Genomic DNA, 15,095 nt, shown 5'->3' on the forward strand with positions numbered 1-15,095 from the left:
GGGCTGGGGGGGCTGGTGGAGGAACAAGGGAGGATGGGTGGGAGAGGGAGATGGGATTGACATGTGAAGCATTCATGTTTCTAATTTAAATAAAAACATATATTGAGGGGAAAAAAGTGTTGGAGACAGCATTTCAACTAAGACACCTGGACAAAAGAAATCATTCTCTGATCCCGCCCCTGCCCCCGCCCCTCCACACACACACCCCCGCTTAGCCAGCACTTCTGGAAGTTTTTCTGCTACTCTCTAAATCTATTTTTAAAAGATAGTACAAGACTAGCACCCCAATACAAAGACAGGGGTCATACTTCTGGGGTGAACAATGTCCTGGTGCTCACTGCTGCTTAACTCTGGGGTAGTGACTGGCCACCAACCGATTTCTACTCTCTCTCCCTCCTCCACCCTGCACGAGGGCAGTTTTACAATGTAGACAGTGGCAGCATCAAGCTCCTATGGGACTTTCTCTGGGGTCCACTCGTGCTGCTAATTACACACCCCTCTGGCTTTACACAGGAGTGGGGGGGAGTCAGAGCTCCTGCTTCCGATGAGCTCTACCCGAGAGAGTGCGGTGTTCTCTGACTTCCAGTAGGCATTTCCCCCAGAGACTGGGTCCTCCTATTAAAGTGCCCAGAGGTCTGGTTGCTTTCAAGTGGGTGCTGCGTTGCCAGTTCAAAAGGAATCTTACAAGGCTATTTGGAGAATGAAAAGAAAGAAGGGAGAAAAACTCTCTTTTGTATGCAAGTCCTCAGCAGCAGTGTTGGACCACAGCTGCAGCCACAACATGGAAATGCTGGGGCCTATTACTCAGTCTCCGACCTGTGTAGTTCTATACAAATAACTACAGGTACAGAAAGGTCAGTGCTTCTGATGGGCAGGTGAGGCAGCCAATCAACAGGGCTCAAGCCATAAAGATATCTGAACTCTGCTTCTTGTCCTTGTAGAACAGTTCAGTGCTCACTTAGGCTTCTTCAGAGTGCCAACTTTGACAGACTTTTTTTTATGTCCTTCGGGTACTTTGTAACCAGGAACATCTGGCTTGGTGCCTTGGTTATTGAAAGTATTCCTTCTTAAAAGAGTCTTGTTTACTCAATTCCCTTACACAAGACAAAACCAATCACTGTAAATGGGTTTAAGTGTAGAAATAAGTTTATGTGATTTCCCTCCCCATACATACTGAAATATAGCCTAAGTTTTATCATAGTGGCAAAAGTTCCCAAGACAATAACAAGCATCTTGCTTTGGAAAATAGTTGAGCCATTTCTTATTCTTGCTTTGTTCTTTTAATGATATGCTCAAAAGAAATTGCCTACATTGTAACCTTCTGCACAACACGCTGCCATTGACATCTGAGGATTAGGTTTTAATTGAATTAGGGTTTCAAATAGTCTATTATCTTTGATCCCTGTATAATGATGACAAAGACATCCTAGAGCAGGCAATGAAACTGGCAAGTGTGTTGAAGAGACAGCTAACAGCTCCATTCAGTTTACAGCATTCGCCAAACACAAGCATTTTTCTCTCCTACACTCAAGCAAAGCGGCAGAAAAGCAGCAGCTGGGAGACTGCCTTCCCCCACGCTGACTCCTGGGGGCTGAAAACCAGGCGGCTCTCCTGCCTAGGTGTAGAAACGCTACAGTGGTGAGTGGCACTGGGCACACTCATTATGTTTTATGCTTTGGGTTGGAACTTTTTCCAGGGTATGGGTGTCGGAGAACCTTTCAGCTTTGTTATGTTACAGAATGGGGAAACATCAAGAAAAACAGTCAAACTCCAAGAGTGGTGAGAAGTGGCGCCAGCAGGTACTGAAGAAACATTTTGCAACAGTGGTTATGAACCAGGGTGTGCACACTGTGCTGGGCATGCTCTGTCAGTGGCTGGCACGACTCTTCAGATCCCTCTCTCCCTCCCACACCTCTCTCTCGTAGCCACTCAACAGTTTTGCCCGAGAAACATGCCAAAGGGAAGGGAATTCTGGGCCAAGCAGATCCTCCGCCTGGCTTCGGTGTGCTTGTAAAAGTGATTCGGTAAGTAGCCTGGATCCCCATAGCATCCGCACGGTGCCACAGGAGGCTTAGCTTATAGGGCAAGGTGGAGTCGGGGAGCCTCCTGTAGCTGCTTGCTGTAACTATGAGAAACAGCACGCTGCGTCACCCAGCCTGCCTCCTAGAGCCAGCCCCTCCCATCTTCCCAGCTCAGGACTGGCTTAGACCTGGTAAAATTGAATCCGAAATGCAAAGGAAGGTCCTGTCATCAGGAAGCAAGTGAACAACGGCTGGCCGTGGACATGGATTGGGACGGGAAGAGTCTGCCGCTTCCCACACCCATGCTGAGTCTTACACTAGGGGCCTGCAGTTGAGCCTGTGGACGAGCTGGTTCGGGTGAGCTTCCTTCCTGGCTGCAGTGTAGGCTTTGGTTGCTCATCCTCACAGCTGTGGATGGTCTTTGGCGAGCACCAGTTCCCGCTCCCTCCTCCCCCTCCTCCAACAACAGACACCATTCCACTTAGTCTATGATCCAAAGTTCTCATTTCTCACCCTAACCCGCGCATGTCAGATTTGGATATAAAATCCACAGCGTGCAGTGGAGTGGAGCTACCAGTTACTCCCCCACATTGCCTCCTGAAGCAACACGCTACCAGTGAGCCTTGAAGTAGAGCCATGAATGGGAGCATACTGCAGATAAGCCAGTGAGTTCCTAGGAGTCGCTGGACGGAACCCATAGAAATGGTCCTTTGGCCCCATTTTCAGAGCACTGTGAATATTTAGGAGGAAGCTGGCTATAAGTAGGTTCAGAATAAGCCACTGGCTCATGGGTAATGATACGAGTGTGGGCAGATATAAGAAAAAGGAAAAGAATTTGTTTCTTTCCATTTGTGTTTTGGAAAGGGCCACCCCATCCCCAAAGCAATGCCCTGTCCACTTCCTCAGGGGAGCAGTCATCCCTCCCCCACTCCCCCAGCTGCACCACCCTCCCAAGGGAATGGTGCTCTCTGAGTTCTGTATTGTCACAGCATGACCCCTAGGAGAGCTCACAAGGACTGTTGAGATAGATGACTGTGACCCCACAGCCTATGCCTGGGCCAGGCTAGAAGGGACCAAGGCCAATGAAAGCAGCCTTGTGGTTCCCAAGCCAGAGTTCTCATTTTCTGGCCCAACTTCCTTTCCCATTCTCCACCTCAAAGATGTCCTTTCCATCTTCAAACCAGCTCAGCATCTCGCCTCCGTGGCAGCTGTCTTCAGAGCCTTCCTGTTGGAGCTGGCAGCCACTTTGCCCACCGCAGAGGTGTCTCCTCTTACACTGTTGACCGGGAGCTTTCTTGAACTCACTGAGCTCCTTCACAGAAACCAGGAACTGTCCTATTTACCTCTGTGTTCCACACAGGTAGAGTAAGCACAGTGCTGCTGAGCAACGATGAGGCTGGTGATACTGAAAGCCAGCTCTCATGCAGCATGTCCTAGGGACCAGCCGCTGCTCCTAGAGTGTAGAGGGAAGTCTTCCTGCCAGCCTGGCTCCAGAGCCCCATCAGTCCCAAATGAACACACAGGACTCTATATTAACTATGAAGCTGTTGGCCGTTTGCTTGTTTCTTACTGGCTATCTCTGACTTAAGTATTTACCTCATAATTGTTAATCTATAATCTATAAATGTCACCAAAAAGGATTCTAACTTTTCTTTTTTAGCCCAGATGAGCGTTGGAGAGTCTACTCTGTCTTTGAACCCCTAATCTGACAAAAGTTGGTTTCTTGTCATTGAATTTATTGATATAAACAATCTTATGGGAATGTAGAAATAAACAGTGTATTAGCATAAGAACCATGTATATGTGTACATACACCTAAAATTTGTAATATAAGGCTTCAGTGAGTACAAGGTAAAGTAATCTCTAATACAAAAGGCATCTAGTTTCTCCCCAGTTCCATAGTCATACGCGGTTATCAAGGCATTCAATGGCAATGATCACGGACTTGGGTTGGGCTCCTCCAGGGATGGGAACTTGATATCTTTCAGAGAATTCCACCTCTCTCGAAATGGCTCCACAGTCCAGCATCTTCCTGCACTGAGTTGCTGTGTAGCTGTAGCCCAGCAGTTTACTCTGCTAATAGTTTGGGTTTCTCTCTACCAATCACAGTAAGGAACCCAGCTGAGGAACAGAAGGTATCTTAGCTCCCTTTCTTCTATAGGCAAGCACGTTTGCCTGTCAGTGTTTGTTATAAAGGAATCATTCACTTCAGGTTTGGAGAACCATCAGAGGGGCACATGAGGTCACTAGCTAAAGAGTAAACACGACAACAGTGTTTGTACTTCACTTAGTGTGTCTCAAAGTTTGGATTTAATGTGCACACAGGCCTCCTGAGCACATGAAATTCAATTGTTCTGACTTAGGGCCTAGACTTCTGGTTATTTTCTAAGGCCCAGTTGATGCTGATGGAGCCTGTGTAACAGTGAGACTTGGAATACCGAAGGCATGCGAAAGTGCCACTGTACAACCTCCCTTTTCTTACCGTGCCACTGTGCATTGCATCACTGATAATTAAGAGCTGCTTGACTGTGGCCAGGGAGGCAGATCGATGCCAGGCTCGGCCATCATCAGAGAAGCGTCCTCCTACCGTATTTGGGAATAAATTCGGAGAGCCGCAGACAGACATTATGTGGAGAGTGAGACCTTGGAACACTCCACCCCAAACAGGACGGCTCCTTCAAATCCCTCCGCTCAGAATTTAGGAAGCCCTCAGAAGAGGAGTAAGAGTAAACAGTGTGGGAGCCAGAGGAGATGGCGGGCACCGAAGAAAACAGACGTTCTAGACACAGCAGGGCCGGCACACGTGAAATCACAGAGACTGAGGCAGCGCACGTAGAGCCTGCACCAGATGGGGACCTTGAGCTAACAGCACAAGTGAACACACGCCCCATCCCTAACCCGAAGCAATGTCCAATTCATAACCACTTGCTTATGAAAACTGAGTTTTCCCCATGGGAAACAAACTACTCTTAATGATGGGCTGTATGCCCAGCAGGAGATGGCCAACAGAAAATGAGCTCAACAGTATCTTTGGAGGTTCCTTGTCTTCTAATGCCATGCCAGCGCTTCTCATTTTTGTTTTGTTTTGTTTGTTTTTACAAAATTGTTATCTTATTTTTAATTTTAATTTAATTTTATTATCTATATATTTTTCTTCTTTTCTTTTTACTCTACCAGTTCTTTGCATATATATTAATGTGCCTGTGGGATTCCTGAGTGTGAAAACAAGGAAGCCTCTGCATCTATATCTGTTTCTTATGCCTTTTCTTGAGCTCTTTTCCTTCTGTTTGTTTTGTCCTATTCTGAAGTGTTCATTTATGTTTATTTCATTATCATCCCTTAGAAAACTATTTGTTTTCTAATGAAAGACAGAAACGGGGTGGATCTGGGTGGGAAGGGAGTTGGGGAGGAACTGGGAGGCAAAATCAAGCTATATTATGTGAGGAGATTTTTAAAAACAACCTAGTTTTCAATAAAAAGATTGAAAATTATAAATGAAAATTAAAAGCAAAAAACCCTGAAAAGGAAAGAAAATAAATATAAAAGATTGATACCTGTGAAATTAAAAGAAAAAAGAGGATTTCTCAGGTTTTCATGATTACCATGGAGTAAGTGATGAATTATTTAAGACTTCAGATGCCTGCTTCATTCTAGAAATGCTAGTCTGGATGCTCTAAAGCAGGGCCTGCCTGGGGAATGCGAGTTTTTCAGACGCGTGTCCATGTGTGATTCTGCTGCAGATGTCCTCTGGCTCGGAATTTGGAAGCACTCCTGGAATGAATAAGTTAAGTGCGGCGTGGGTTTTGTTCATAGTTCATCATTCTTAGTCATTAGTGTGAAGAACGTCTACTAAATGGTGACCATATTGTGTAGCAGTTGGTAATGAAAGCCTAGAGTCACTGCGTTTGGTCAAACCACTCTCTCACAGTCACAGGAACACCCCACCTTGAGAATGTCTGCTACTCCAGTCCATATGTTTTTTTTTTCTCTTTTCAGGAATACTTCAATAAATAACGCTGTTCAGTGAGCCAGTGGTGTGGTGGACATATGGATAGCATTTACTGTTGGATTAACTGGGACAGGTGCCATTTATTTGGATTCTATCTCTTAATTGATGGCAATGTCATAGAACAAAATGATGCACCAAGACCCTTGCCAAATTCATAGCACCCTGGCTTTAGCTGGACAGTTAGAAAGTCATTTAGCTCACATAGGTCCCAGAAGAAACTAGCCATATTTGAAAATAGTCAAGAATTATGAACCACTTTCTTCCCAAGGGATAGAATAGACTAAAACAGCCAATAATGTCAGCATTCTCAACTGATCCTCTAAACAGAGCATCCGGGGGGCTCATCAGTTAGAGTCAGGCAGAATACAGAAGGGGGGGCTAGTGTCGTAGTTTACATAATAAAGCTGAGACCAGGAAATGTCCATATTGATTTCATGAGATGTTAGAATGTGGGTAGGATTTCTAACCTAAATATTTCTTAGAAAACCACACATCAAATTACTTCCTGTGAAACAGACAAAATCCCACAGAGATCAAGCATAGAGTAGGTGAGAGAAAAGGATGAAGGGAAATGCAAAACCTCTTGCTCTGCGCATCCCAGCAGGGCTGTGGGCTCACAAACAGGCCCACTCAGGTACTCCTAAATGACCCTGCTGTGTTGAAGGCTCACGGAGGCTGCGGTTATATGCTAAAACAAAAAGCATTGGGGAAATGGACATTGCAAATACCAAGCCTCTGTGTGCGCATTTTGGTGCAGACTATATTGAAACAGCAAGGTTCTTACTATCAGGATGTCTGAACATGTGCCAGTAATATCTCAGAATAAAATGGGTAGGAAATGATGGTAAAATGCAGACGTGCACGCAGGGATATTTGGTAAATGATATATACATGCACACAGAAGCAGAGCCTCACCCTCTCCACTCCTGGGTCCTCGCAGACTGATTGGATGTGGTGATAGAGGATCAAAGGGGCTTTCAGGACAGCCATCCCTCTGACCTTTCCAAAACAGACAAATACTCAGTGTTGCATAGAGACATAACAACATTTAGTGACATGGAGACTCTTGTAACAAGACACAGATGTAAACAACCAAAGGAGCGTTCCCAACAGTGCCGCCTTAATTGTGGCAGTGGCTTCATGCCTCTGTTCAAACTAACTGATAATTCCAGGCTCTTGTGAGAATCAATAGATCTCTTAAGAAAAGGTTTCCAGGTCACTGACATTCTGGAACTGTATAGACCAACCCAGCATTTGCGATTTCTATAAACCAAGGTGAAAAGGTCACCTGCAGTTAGCAGAGCCAGAAGTAGAGGATGAGACTCCAGCTTGTCACACTCTGCAGGCTCTAGTTCTGCCTGTCATCTAAGTACGGAACCATGTGGGCTTTGTGTCACCCTGCTGATTTCACACAGGCATGCCTATTTGTATGTGGGTATCCAACTTTCTAACTCCTACGTCCTCAGTCCTTGGCATGGAAAAAAAACAACCACTGCACTATGGGTGGATGAGTGAGTGAGTGAGTGAGTGAGTGAGTGAGTGAGTGAGTGAGTGAATAAAATAATCTTATCCATTACTGATCTTTTCACTTTCAGCGCATTGTGTCAGGGGATACTTTTGAATATCAACTGATTTTGAAAGCATGTGCTTTCATTTTTAGATTCCCTTTGCTGTCGTTATTGTTTTTGAGACAGGGTCTCATTTTTATGTAGCCTTGGCTGACCTAGAACACACTGGATGGCCTCATACTTACAGTCATCCCCCTGCCTCTACCTTCTGAATGCTGAGATTTTTGTTTTAATTCACACATGTGTATCTAAAGATGACTCTACCAATGACAGTACCATGATGACTCAATCAGTAGTCACAAGCTGTATTCAAAAACATCCAAACTCAATTTTACTTTTCAAGGTTTCTTTTATATCATCAAAATGTTTCTTTCTTCCTCACTTGAGTCCACCACTAACCGACCATCCTCAAAGATGTTCCTATGGTCCTTAGTGCAGCTGATGAAGAAGCCAAATGATTCCTGAAGCCCTGAAGCCCTTCCAGATACCAAGTGAAGTAACCCAAACATCAGACTTAAAATGATCACAAAATTGTGAATGAACGAGGTAAAATCTGTTTGTACCAATACATAGTTATAGTGTATGTGTTTGTAGCTCAGAAGCTGCGTGCCCATTTCATCAGTGACATCACAGCAGGTTTTACTTATCTGTGACATGGCGTGTTCTCAATATCCCCTGCAGGTTCTGATAGAGAAGGCAGGGCATGGATGGGGGAAACGTGTGGTCAGGGGCCCAGGCAGAGCTGATGTGGGTTTGCTTGGTATGCAGGGGAGATGTGGCATAAGGAAATCAGAGCTGTTTCCACTCAGCCTTCTCACATGCTTCCTAGAGTCAGTCACAGGCTCCTCGGCGCTCTCCGACCTCTGCTCTGAGAGCGTAAACCCGAGACACTCCTAGACGGCTCAGGCGTGGGGCCAGTGTTCTGCTTCCCTTGCTTTTGCTGGATGCCAAGTGCGATTAAAGAAATGTTCTACTGAGTTCTTTGCAAGGCTTGCCTACTCAGGTCAGGACAAGCAGTGTGTGAACTACTCCACCCGCCCCCTGAAGCACCGTTTCCACCCTGGGTAGAGGCCTCAGGATGGCTGCAAAGTGATCAGCTTATTAATTTTCTGGTCCCCGCTCCTGCTTTGCCTTGGGAGTAAAGATGACCCAATTGTTTTCTACCTCTCATTATGAGACAGTGCCTGAGAGAATGTTTCCTAACCCAGGTCCACCCTCCCTGAGCATCACTTTAACCCTAGAAAGTTCTTTGAAGGGCCACGTCCTAAGTAACCACACTGCAGAGACTGGGCCTGACCTGTTGGTGAAAGTCTGCACCAAAGCAAGGGGTGTAGACGTCACTCCCTCCTTCCCAGTGCATAAATCAGAGACACTGGTGCTTTCAAGAGAATGAACACGAATTGTCAGTGTTCTTTTCCATCCCCTGTCCTCCTCGGCACATATATTTACGTCTTTCTCTTGAGGGGAGGGGGCAGAGCAGGAAGAGAACCCAGGGCCCTCAGGCATGCTAAGCAACTGCTACGGCACAAAGTCACACTTTCAGCCCCTTCTTTTCTCGAGTTTACGTACACACAACCCAGCCCGCCACCCACAACACACACGAGTCTCAGCCGCACAATTAAATGGATCCAGACTGAAATCCCACAGACGTTTGTGCCGGGGCAGCTGTGCATGTGCTCTTTAGCTTCACGTGACTCAGGTTGCAGAGGACAGGAACCAACACTAACATCTTGCTCATCAAGGAGCTTGTGGGGGATTGAGAGGACTTGGTATTTCTGAGCTAGAGTTTTACTCGCTGCCTGGTGTCCAGTGTCCTCTCTCGGCCTCCATACTTAGACCTCCTAAGCCAGTCCCTGGTACCAACCACCTCTCCGCCCCTTTCCTCCAGCCATCCCGTTGAAAAGACCCTCTACTCAAACTGGAATCAAGTTTGCCTTGGGTGCTGTGACGGTCACTTCATGTCTGCGATCTGAGGGACTTCTTTCCTTCCTCACCGGTTCCCACTTCACTTTAAGAATAGTTAGAATAAAAAGACCCCCCACCCCCACCCCCAGAAAACCTTTGCCGCCGCAAGACAGTTTCCCTTCTGGTCTCAAGGCAGCTGTCTTAGCAAAGTCTCCCCGATTAAAACCGAGCCCACTAAACGGCCTCCAGCAAAGCTCAACAGCATCCCTGTTTGGGGTCCGGGGTCTGTGATCCCTGAATGAAGATCCCTTTGACTTCAACAAATTGGAATAACACCTATTTCAAATATATTATTTGACGAAAGCAGATGTCAGCAGATACTGCCTATGTAATTGATATTTGATTTATTCAAGATTTATGCATGCTGTGCCTTAGATTTATTAATGATAATCCCCGGCTCTTGTGTTTAATATAGTGGAACCAAAACATAATTTGCTGGGATCAGTCAGAAATGCATCAAAGTGATTAACTCTACATGCAAACCATTATGCAGCGACATCCCTACTGTGCACAGTGCAAAGGAGGCAATAATACAGTAATTGGCTTCACTTATGCAAGTTAGATATTTGCTGTGATTGCCAGAAAAATGAGATCTTTTTATCTTTGATCCTGAATGCTCATATCCTCACCATCCTTTGATGCTGATTTTTCTGGTAGGGTTTTCCTGAAACTAATAGGCACAATGTGACCACACGCACACACACACACGCACATGCACGCATGCACACACACACACACACACACACACACACACACACACACTGTCCTGCCTCAACAGTTGTATGATAGAAAAGGTAGAATGTGTTACTAAGACAAACAGGGAGGATAGTGGTTTTTCTCAGGCTCTCTGGTGGGCAGCATGCCTCTGGTTTGAAAAGGGAACCATTTCTTTCATCCCCCGGTGGAGGATTGTGGGGACCGTGACCAGCTAACAGGAGTTAGACACCAACACAGCTCCTACCCACATCTGCCACTGACGTTAAGACTCAGGAAGACTGTGGAACCGTTGCTCACCAGCAGTGACCCTAGGACTGGGGTAGAATTGGGTAATTGCTGGCTGCCTTCCAGTTTACGCCATACTTGTGCTTTTACACCATCCCTTTAGAATCACCCCACACCTGTGTCTTCAAAGATGTGTGCGTCTTCATGCCATGAGACTTACACTGTTAAACTCATTATTTCACTCTGACTGTCTTTTGTCTTGTTCTAGATAACTAAACATGTGATTGGGTGAACATCTATTCCTTATAAATGTCCTTCTTGCTTCTTTCCCAGGATACTTTTCTACCTGAGCAGATGAGGGCCATTTATTTCAAACTTGTGGAAGTCAGCAAGCACACACAGCAAAATACTCAAGGCCTAGAAGAACACACGGTGAAAGCTGATGGTCCTCTGTCCGCGTCTGTCCTGCAGCGCCTCTCCTTGGTCCTCTGTCTGCATCTGTCCTCCAGCGTCTCTCCTCTAGGTAATCACTGTAGCAGCTTCTGGTGTAATATTCCTGAAAATGTAAACAGTAGGCTGCCACATACATGCGCCAGGTGTTTTTCATTGAATGCTGTGTTTTAGAGCTGTTTTAGTGTTTGCTGATAAGGGGCTATTTGACTCTTTTTCATTGCTATCTTTGATCATTTTTAATTGTTTAAAGAGCTGCCTGGCCTTCAATGTAGTACAATACGCTCCACACTTGAAAATAATTTTAACTTTTGCTTCCAGCCTGGGAACCGGGCTACAGTTTAGAGTGGTGTGGTGTCTTGTGCCGATCGAGCGAGGTCAGAATGCTCACTGCAACCCACATTTTTGCAGCAAATCTTGTGGAAATGGCCCAAGAGTTTTCTGCTGCTGGGAGTGTGCCATCTGTCTCCAGGGCACGTGGCAGAACATGTCGGTACACCAGCATGGTCCGTGATGGGTGAGGAGGGCATTTGTCAATCTCATGCCCTTGCCGGTTTGTCGTGGGTTCCTTCATAATATTAACAGAGCTAATGCGACTGCTAATGTGACTCATGCTAATTTCAGTTTTAAGACACAGCCCCACGCTTCGGGGCCCCCCACGGCTCCAGGCGTCCTACATCCGTTTCCCTTTTTGCTTCCCAGGTGGAACAGAAGCTGCTTTGAGAACAGAGATGGACAGACCTCTGTATTTTTCAACACCCCCAACAATCAAATGGATCCTTTTTTGCATTTTCTCTTCCATCGTCTTAAACTCCTAGGAAGAACACCCAGTATCCGAAATGACGCTCTGCATCGGTGAGGCCTGCCACTAAGCATCCCAGCCTTGGTCGGTAGGAATCATTTTCTACCCCTCAGACCCTGCAATCTCCATGTGCAGAGCAGTTCACTCTCGGGCTCCTTTTCTTAGCCGCTACAGAAGCAAATCCTGCCTCAGCAACCCAGGAGATCTGTTTTCCTGGCCTAAACACTAATTGATTCCTGCTCCTGAGTTCCAGGGCTGAGGAGAAACTGCATCTCTGCTCAGCAGCGAACTCCTCTTTGCTCGGACCAGGTTCAGCCAGACTTACCCGGGCACCCGGGGAGGCTACGGCAGTGTGGCACTGACCGAGGACTTTGGGGCTCTAGTCCGAAAGAAATTAGGCCAGAGATCCAAGAAGCCTATCTGAGGGGGGGAATTTGCAAAGTATGTTTGACCACCGGTCTTCACGCACGAATCGGGACAGCAGGAGTGAAGGAGACGCCATATTCTTAAAAGAGAGGGAAGGCCTGGAAGGCAGTTTGCAAACTGCTTCGTCATTTCCACTGGCCGATCTTCAAGGCCAGAGTCCCCTGATGCAAATTAAACACTGGCAACTGAGATGCCACAGGAAGAATGTTTCCTCACTGTGAACCTCAGTTTCTGTTTCTGGAGGAGAAGTCTACATCGGGCATCGTGGAGACAAACTTAGGTAGCAGGCGAGGACACGTCTTAGGAAAACGACACCTTGTATTTGCAGAGCTCTCAGCACCAGGAGCTGATGAGCAATGATACCGTTAACAGCCATATTGTCGGTTATTCGATGAGGGTCCAATATTGACAGGACAGCAATTTTTCAAAGAAGAGCTGTGAGGGTTGCAGATGGCCTACCTCGTCTGTGTTCCAGATGACACCTGAGGTCGGCCTGCTTGCCTCCTTCCCCCATTCTCCTTCAGGCTCATTCACCTGCGCGCACTGTGGATTCCTGTGGGTCTACGGAACCAACCGATGGTTCCAAAGGAATCGTTGTTTCGCTCCTTAGGACAAGTGTAATGAGAAGAAAGTGCACAGAGACCCCCCCCCAAGGCAGCAAATGCTTAATTAACTTCAAAGTGCCAGGGGGAGAGGCTGGATTAGTCTACACAAAACGGACAAGCACAACCCTTTCCTGACGCCTGGATACAAGCCAGTCCGGTCGCCTGGGTCAGCAACTAGTCATTCGTGTTCCGGTTATGGAAATGGCGCACAACGTTGAGTATGGGGTCGCACAGGATTCTGAAACCTTCTCCATGTACTCTTGAGGCGGAGGAATGCTGTGGGCTTTGACATGCCTACAGTATTTAGTAGGGTCTGCCCCATACCAGACTGCCAAGAGATTTGAGGCCGTTTGGGGCCACTGAGAACCAGACAGTTGTAGAACATTAGAGCTGGAAGGAAAATCTTGGGAATCCCATTTAACAGCTTGCTTTTCACTTATTTGGGGTAGGCACAGAACTAGTTTTATGAAATAAAGTCCCATGCAGGAGAGCAGTTAACGCAATCTGTAAAAATGAAGTTGTGCCGGGAGGTTGTGGCGCACGCCTTTAATCCCAGCACTCGGGAGGCAGAGGCAGGCGGATCTCTGTGAGTTCGAGGCCGGGCTGGACCGACAGCCTCCAAAACAACACAGAGAAACCCTGTCTCGTAAAACCAAAAAAAACAATTGTATCCAGCATCGTGGAGATGGGGAAGAGCCCTGAGATAACTCTAGAAACTTTGGAATCAGAAACACCTGACCATCAAGGCTGCCAACCTCATTCTCACCCAGCAGGAGGGAATAATGGGAAGTGTTATCTTTTTGCTTAAAAAAAAAAAAACCTGATACATAATATATGGATACAGTCCTATGGTCCAGCACAATAATATATGTATCCAATGTACAGTGACAATCATCTTTTCTATATCCTCAAATATGTCCTCATTAAAATAAATATTCGGAACTTTTGGTCTCTTCTGATGTTTTCCAAAATAACTGTCTAAAACAGCAGTTCTCAACCTGTGGGTCATGACCCTGTTGAAGGGGTCACATATCAGATATCCTGCCTAACAGATATTTACATTACAATGCACAAAAGTGCCAAAGTTACAGTTATAAAGTATCAACAAAATAATTTGATGGTTGGGGTCACATAACATGAGGAACTGTATTAAAGGGTTGCAGCGTTAGAAAGGTTGAAGCCACTGATCTAAAAGCATGGTCCCAGAACAACCAAGCCCATCATCTTGGGGGCCTGTTAGGAATTGGAACCTTGGGGCCCACTCCAGACCTACTGGAGATAGATGTAAGAATCTGATGGGATTGCTTTGAATGCTTTCTGACATACCCTAACTAACATTTGAGAGCTGATCCTCCAAGGGCTGGAAGAGAGTACAACAAGCCCTGTCAGTGAAACTGAATACCAGGTGTGGGGGCGAGGAAAGCCACTTTCCATCTCATGGAGAGCTTGAGAATGGTTTTCCTCTTTCATCCATACCCTTAGTAGCATCAGAAGAATTCTGTCCTTCATTAGAAGCAATCCCAGTAGTGGTTCTTCTAGACAAATGACTTATAATTATATAATCAAGAGACTTTGATCTCAACAAATTATCATAAAGGATTTGGCAAATAGTTCTAACTATTATAAAGGGGATATACCCAAGTAAGTATGTGATTTTCAAGAAACTATAATTATTCGGTTATAAAAATAAGACACACCTTATATTTTAAAAGTGGCTTACTTTTTAAAATACATTTTGCATGCATTATCTCATTTGGTAATGCCCCCACTTTGGACCTGGGACCTCACAGCCTTGTCCTTCCGCATTTTGGGCATAAAGAAATGAAGAGCAGAGAATTTAGGTAGATTTTCCATGGCCACATACCTAGATACAAAACATTAGGGAAACATGTTGGAATTCGGTCCTGCCAGATACCTAGTCCATTGTTTTGTTTTTTGTTTTCCTCATGTTCTGGGAAATATATTAGGCAATTTTCTAAGATATGAATTTGTAATGAAATTGGCCTCCTTTATGAGTCTCTATCCTTTCCTCTTTCTTCTGTTTTTCATGTCTAGTAGTAATGGGCTTCATAAACACCTAAAATTGTGAAAATCCCAGCTCAATGATTAGATAGGGATCTCTCTGCCCCACCTCCGTTACAGGTGAGAAGTGAGATGCTGTAACTAAAGCAACTATTCCCTTCTGATCCTGTTGGTGGGCATCTGTTTCTAGTTGTAAATGGCCAAACATCTCCTTTACAGGAAAACTAATAACATCTTAACATATGGTCTTGAATCTGGGCTGCCAAATGACCTTGCGTGGAGATT

At 45.7% G+C, this 15,095-nt stretch overlaps 1 long non-coding RNA gene across 2 annotated transcripts; it reads left to right on the top strand.

Moving 5' to 3' along the window:
• The first annotated feature begins 2,092 nt into the window (after positions 1 to 2,092).
• Positions 2,093 to 13,728, top strand: LOC121134692. Of its 2 annotated transcripts, none has more exons than XR_005871811.1 (3): positions 2,093 to 2,378; positions 10,839 to 11,028; positions 11,658 to 13,728. It is a non-coding gene; the product is annotated as an uncharacterized LOC121134692 (long non-coding RNA). The 2 variants fall into 2 exon arrangements; XR_005871810.1 differs by lacking the exon at positions 2,093 to 2,378 and adding an exon at positions 5,447 to 8,144.
• The last annotated feature ends 1,367 nt before the right edge of the window (positions 13,729 to 15,095 follow it).

Source organism: Mesocricetus auratus, unplaced genomic scaffold (genome assembly GCF_017639785.1).
Source record: "Mesocricetus auratus isolate SY011 unplaced genomic scaffold, BCM_Maur_2.0 Super-Scaffold_100029, whole genome shotgun sequence".
Classification (NCBI taxonomy): Eukaryota; Metazoa; Chordata; class Mammalia; order Rodentia; family Cricetidae; genus Mesocricetus; species Mesocricetus auratus.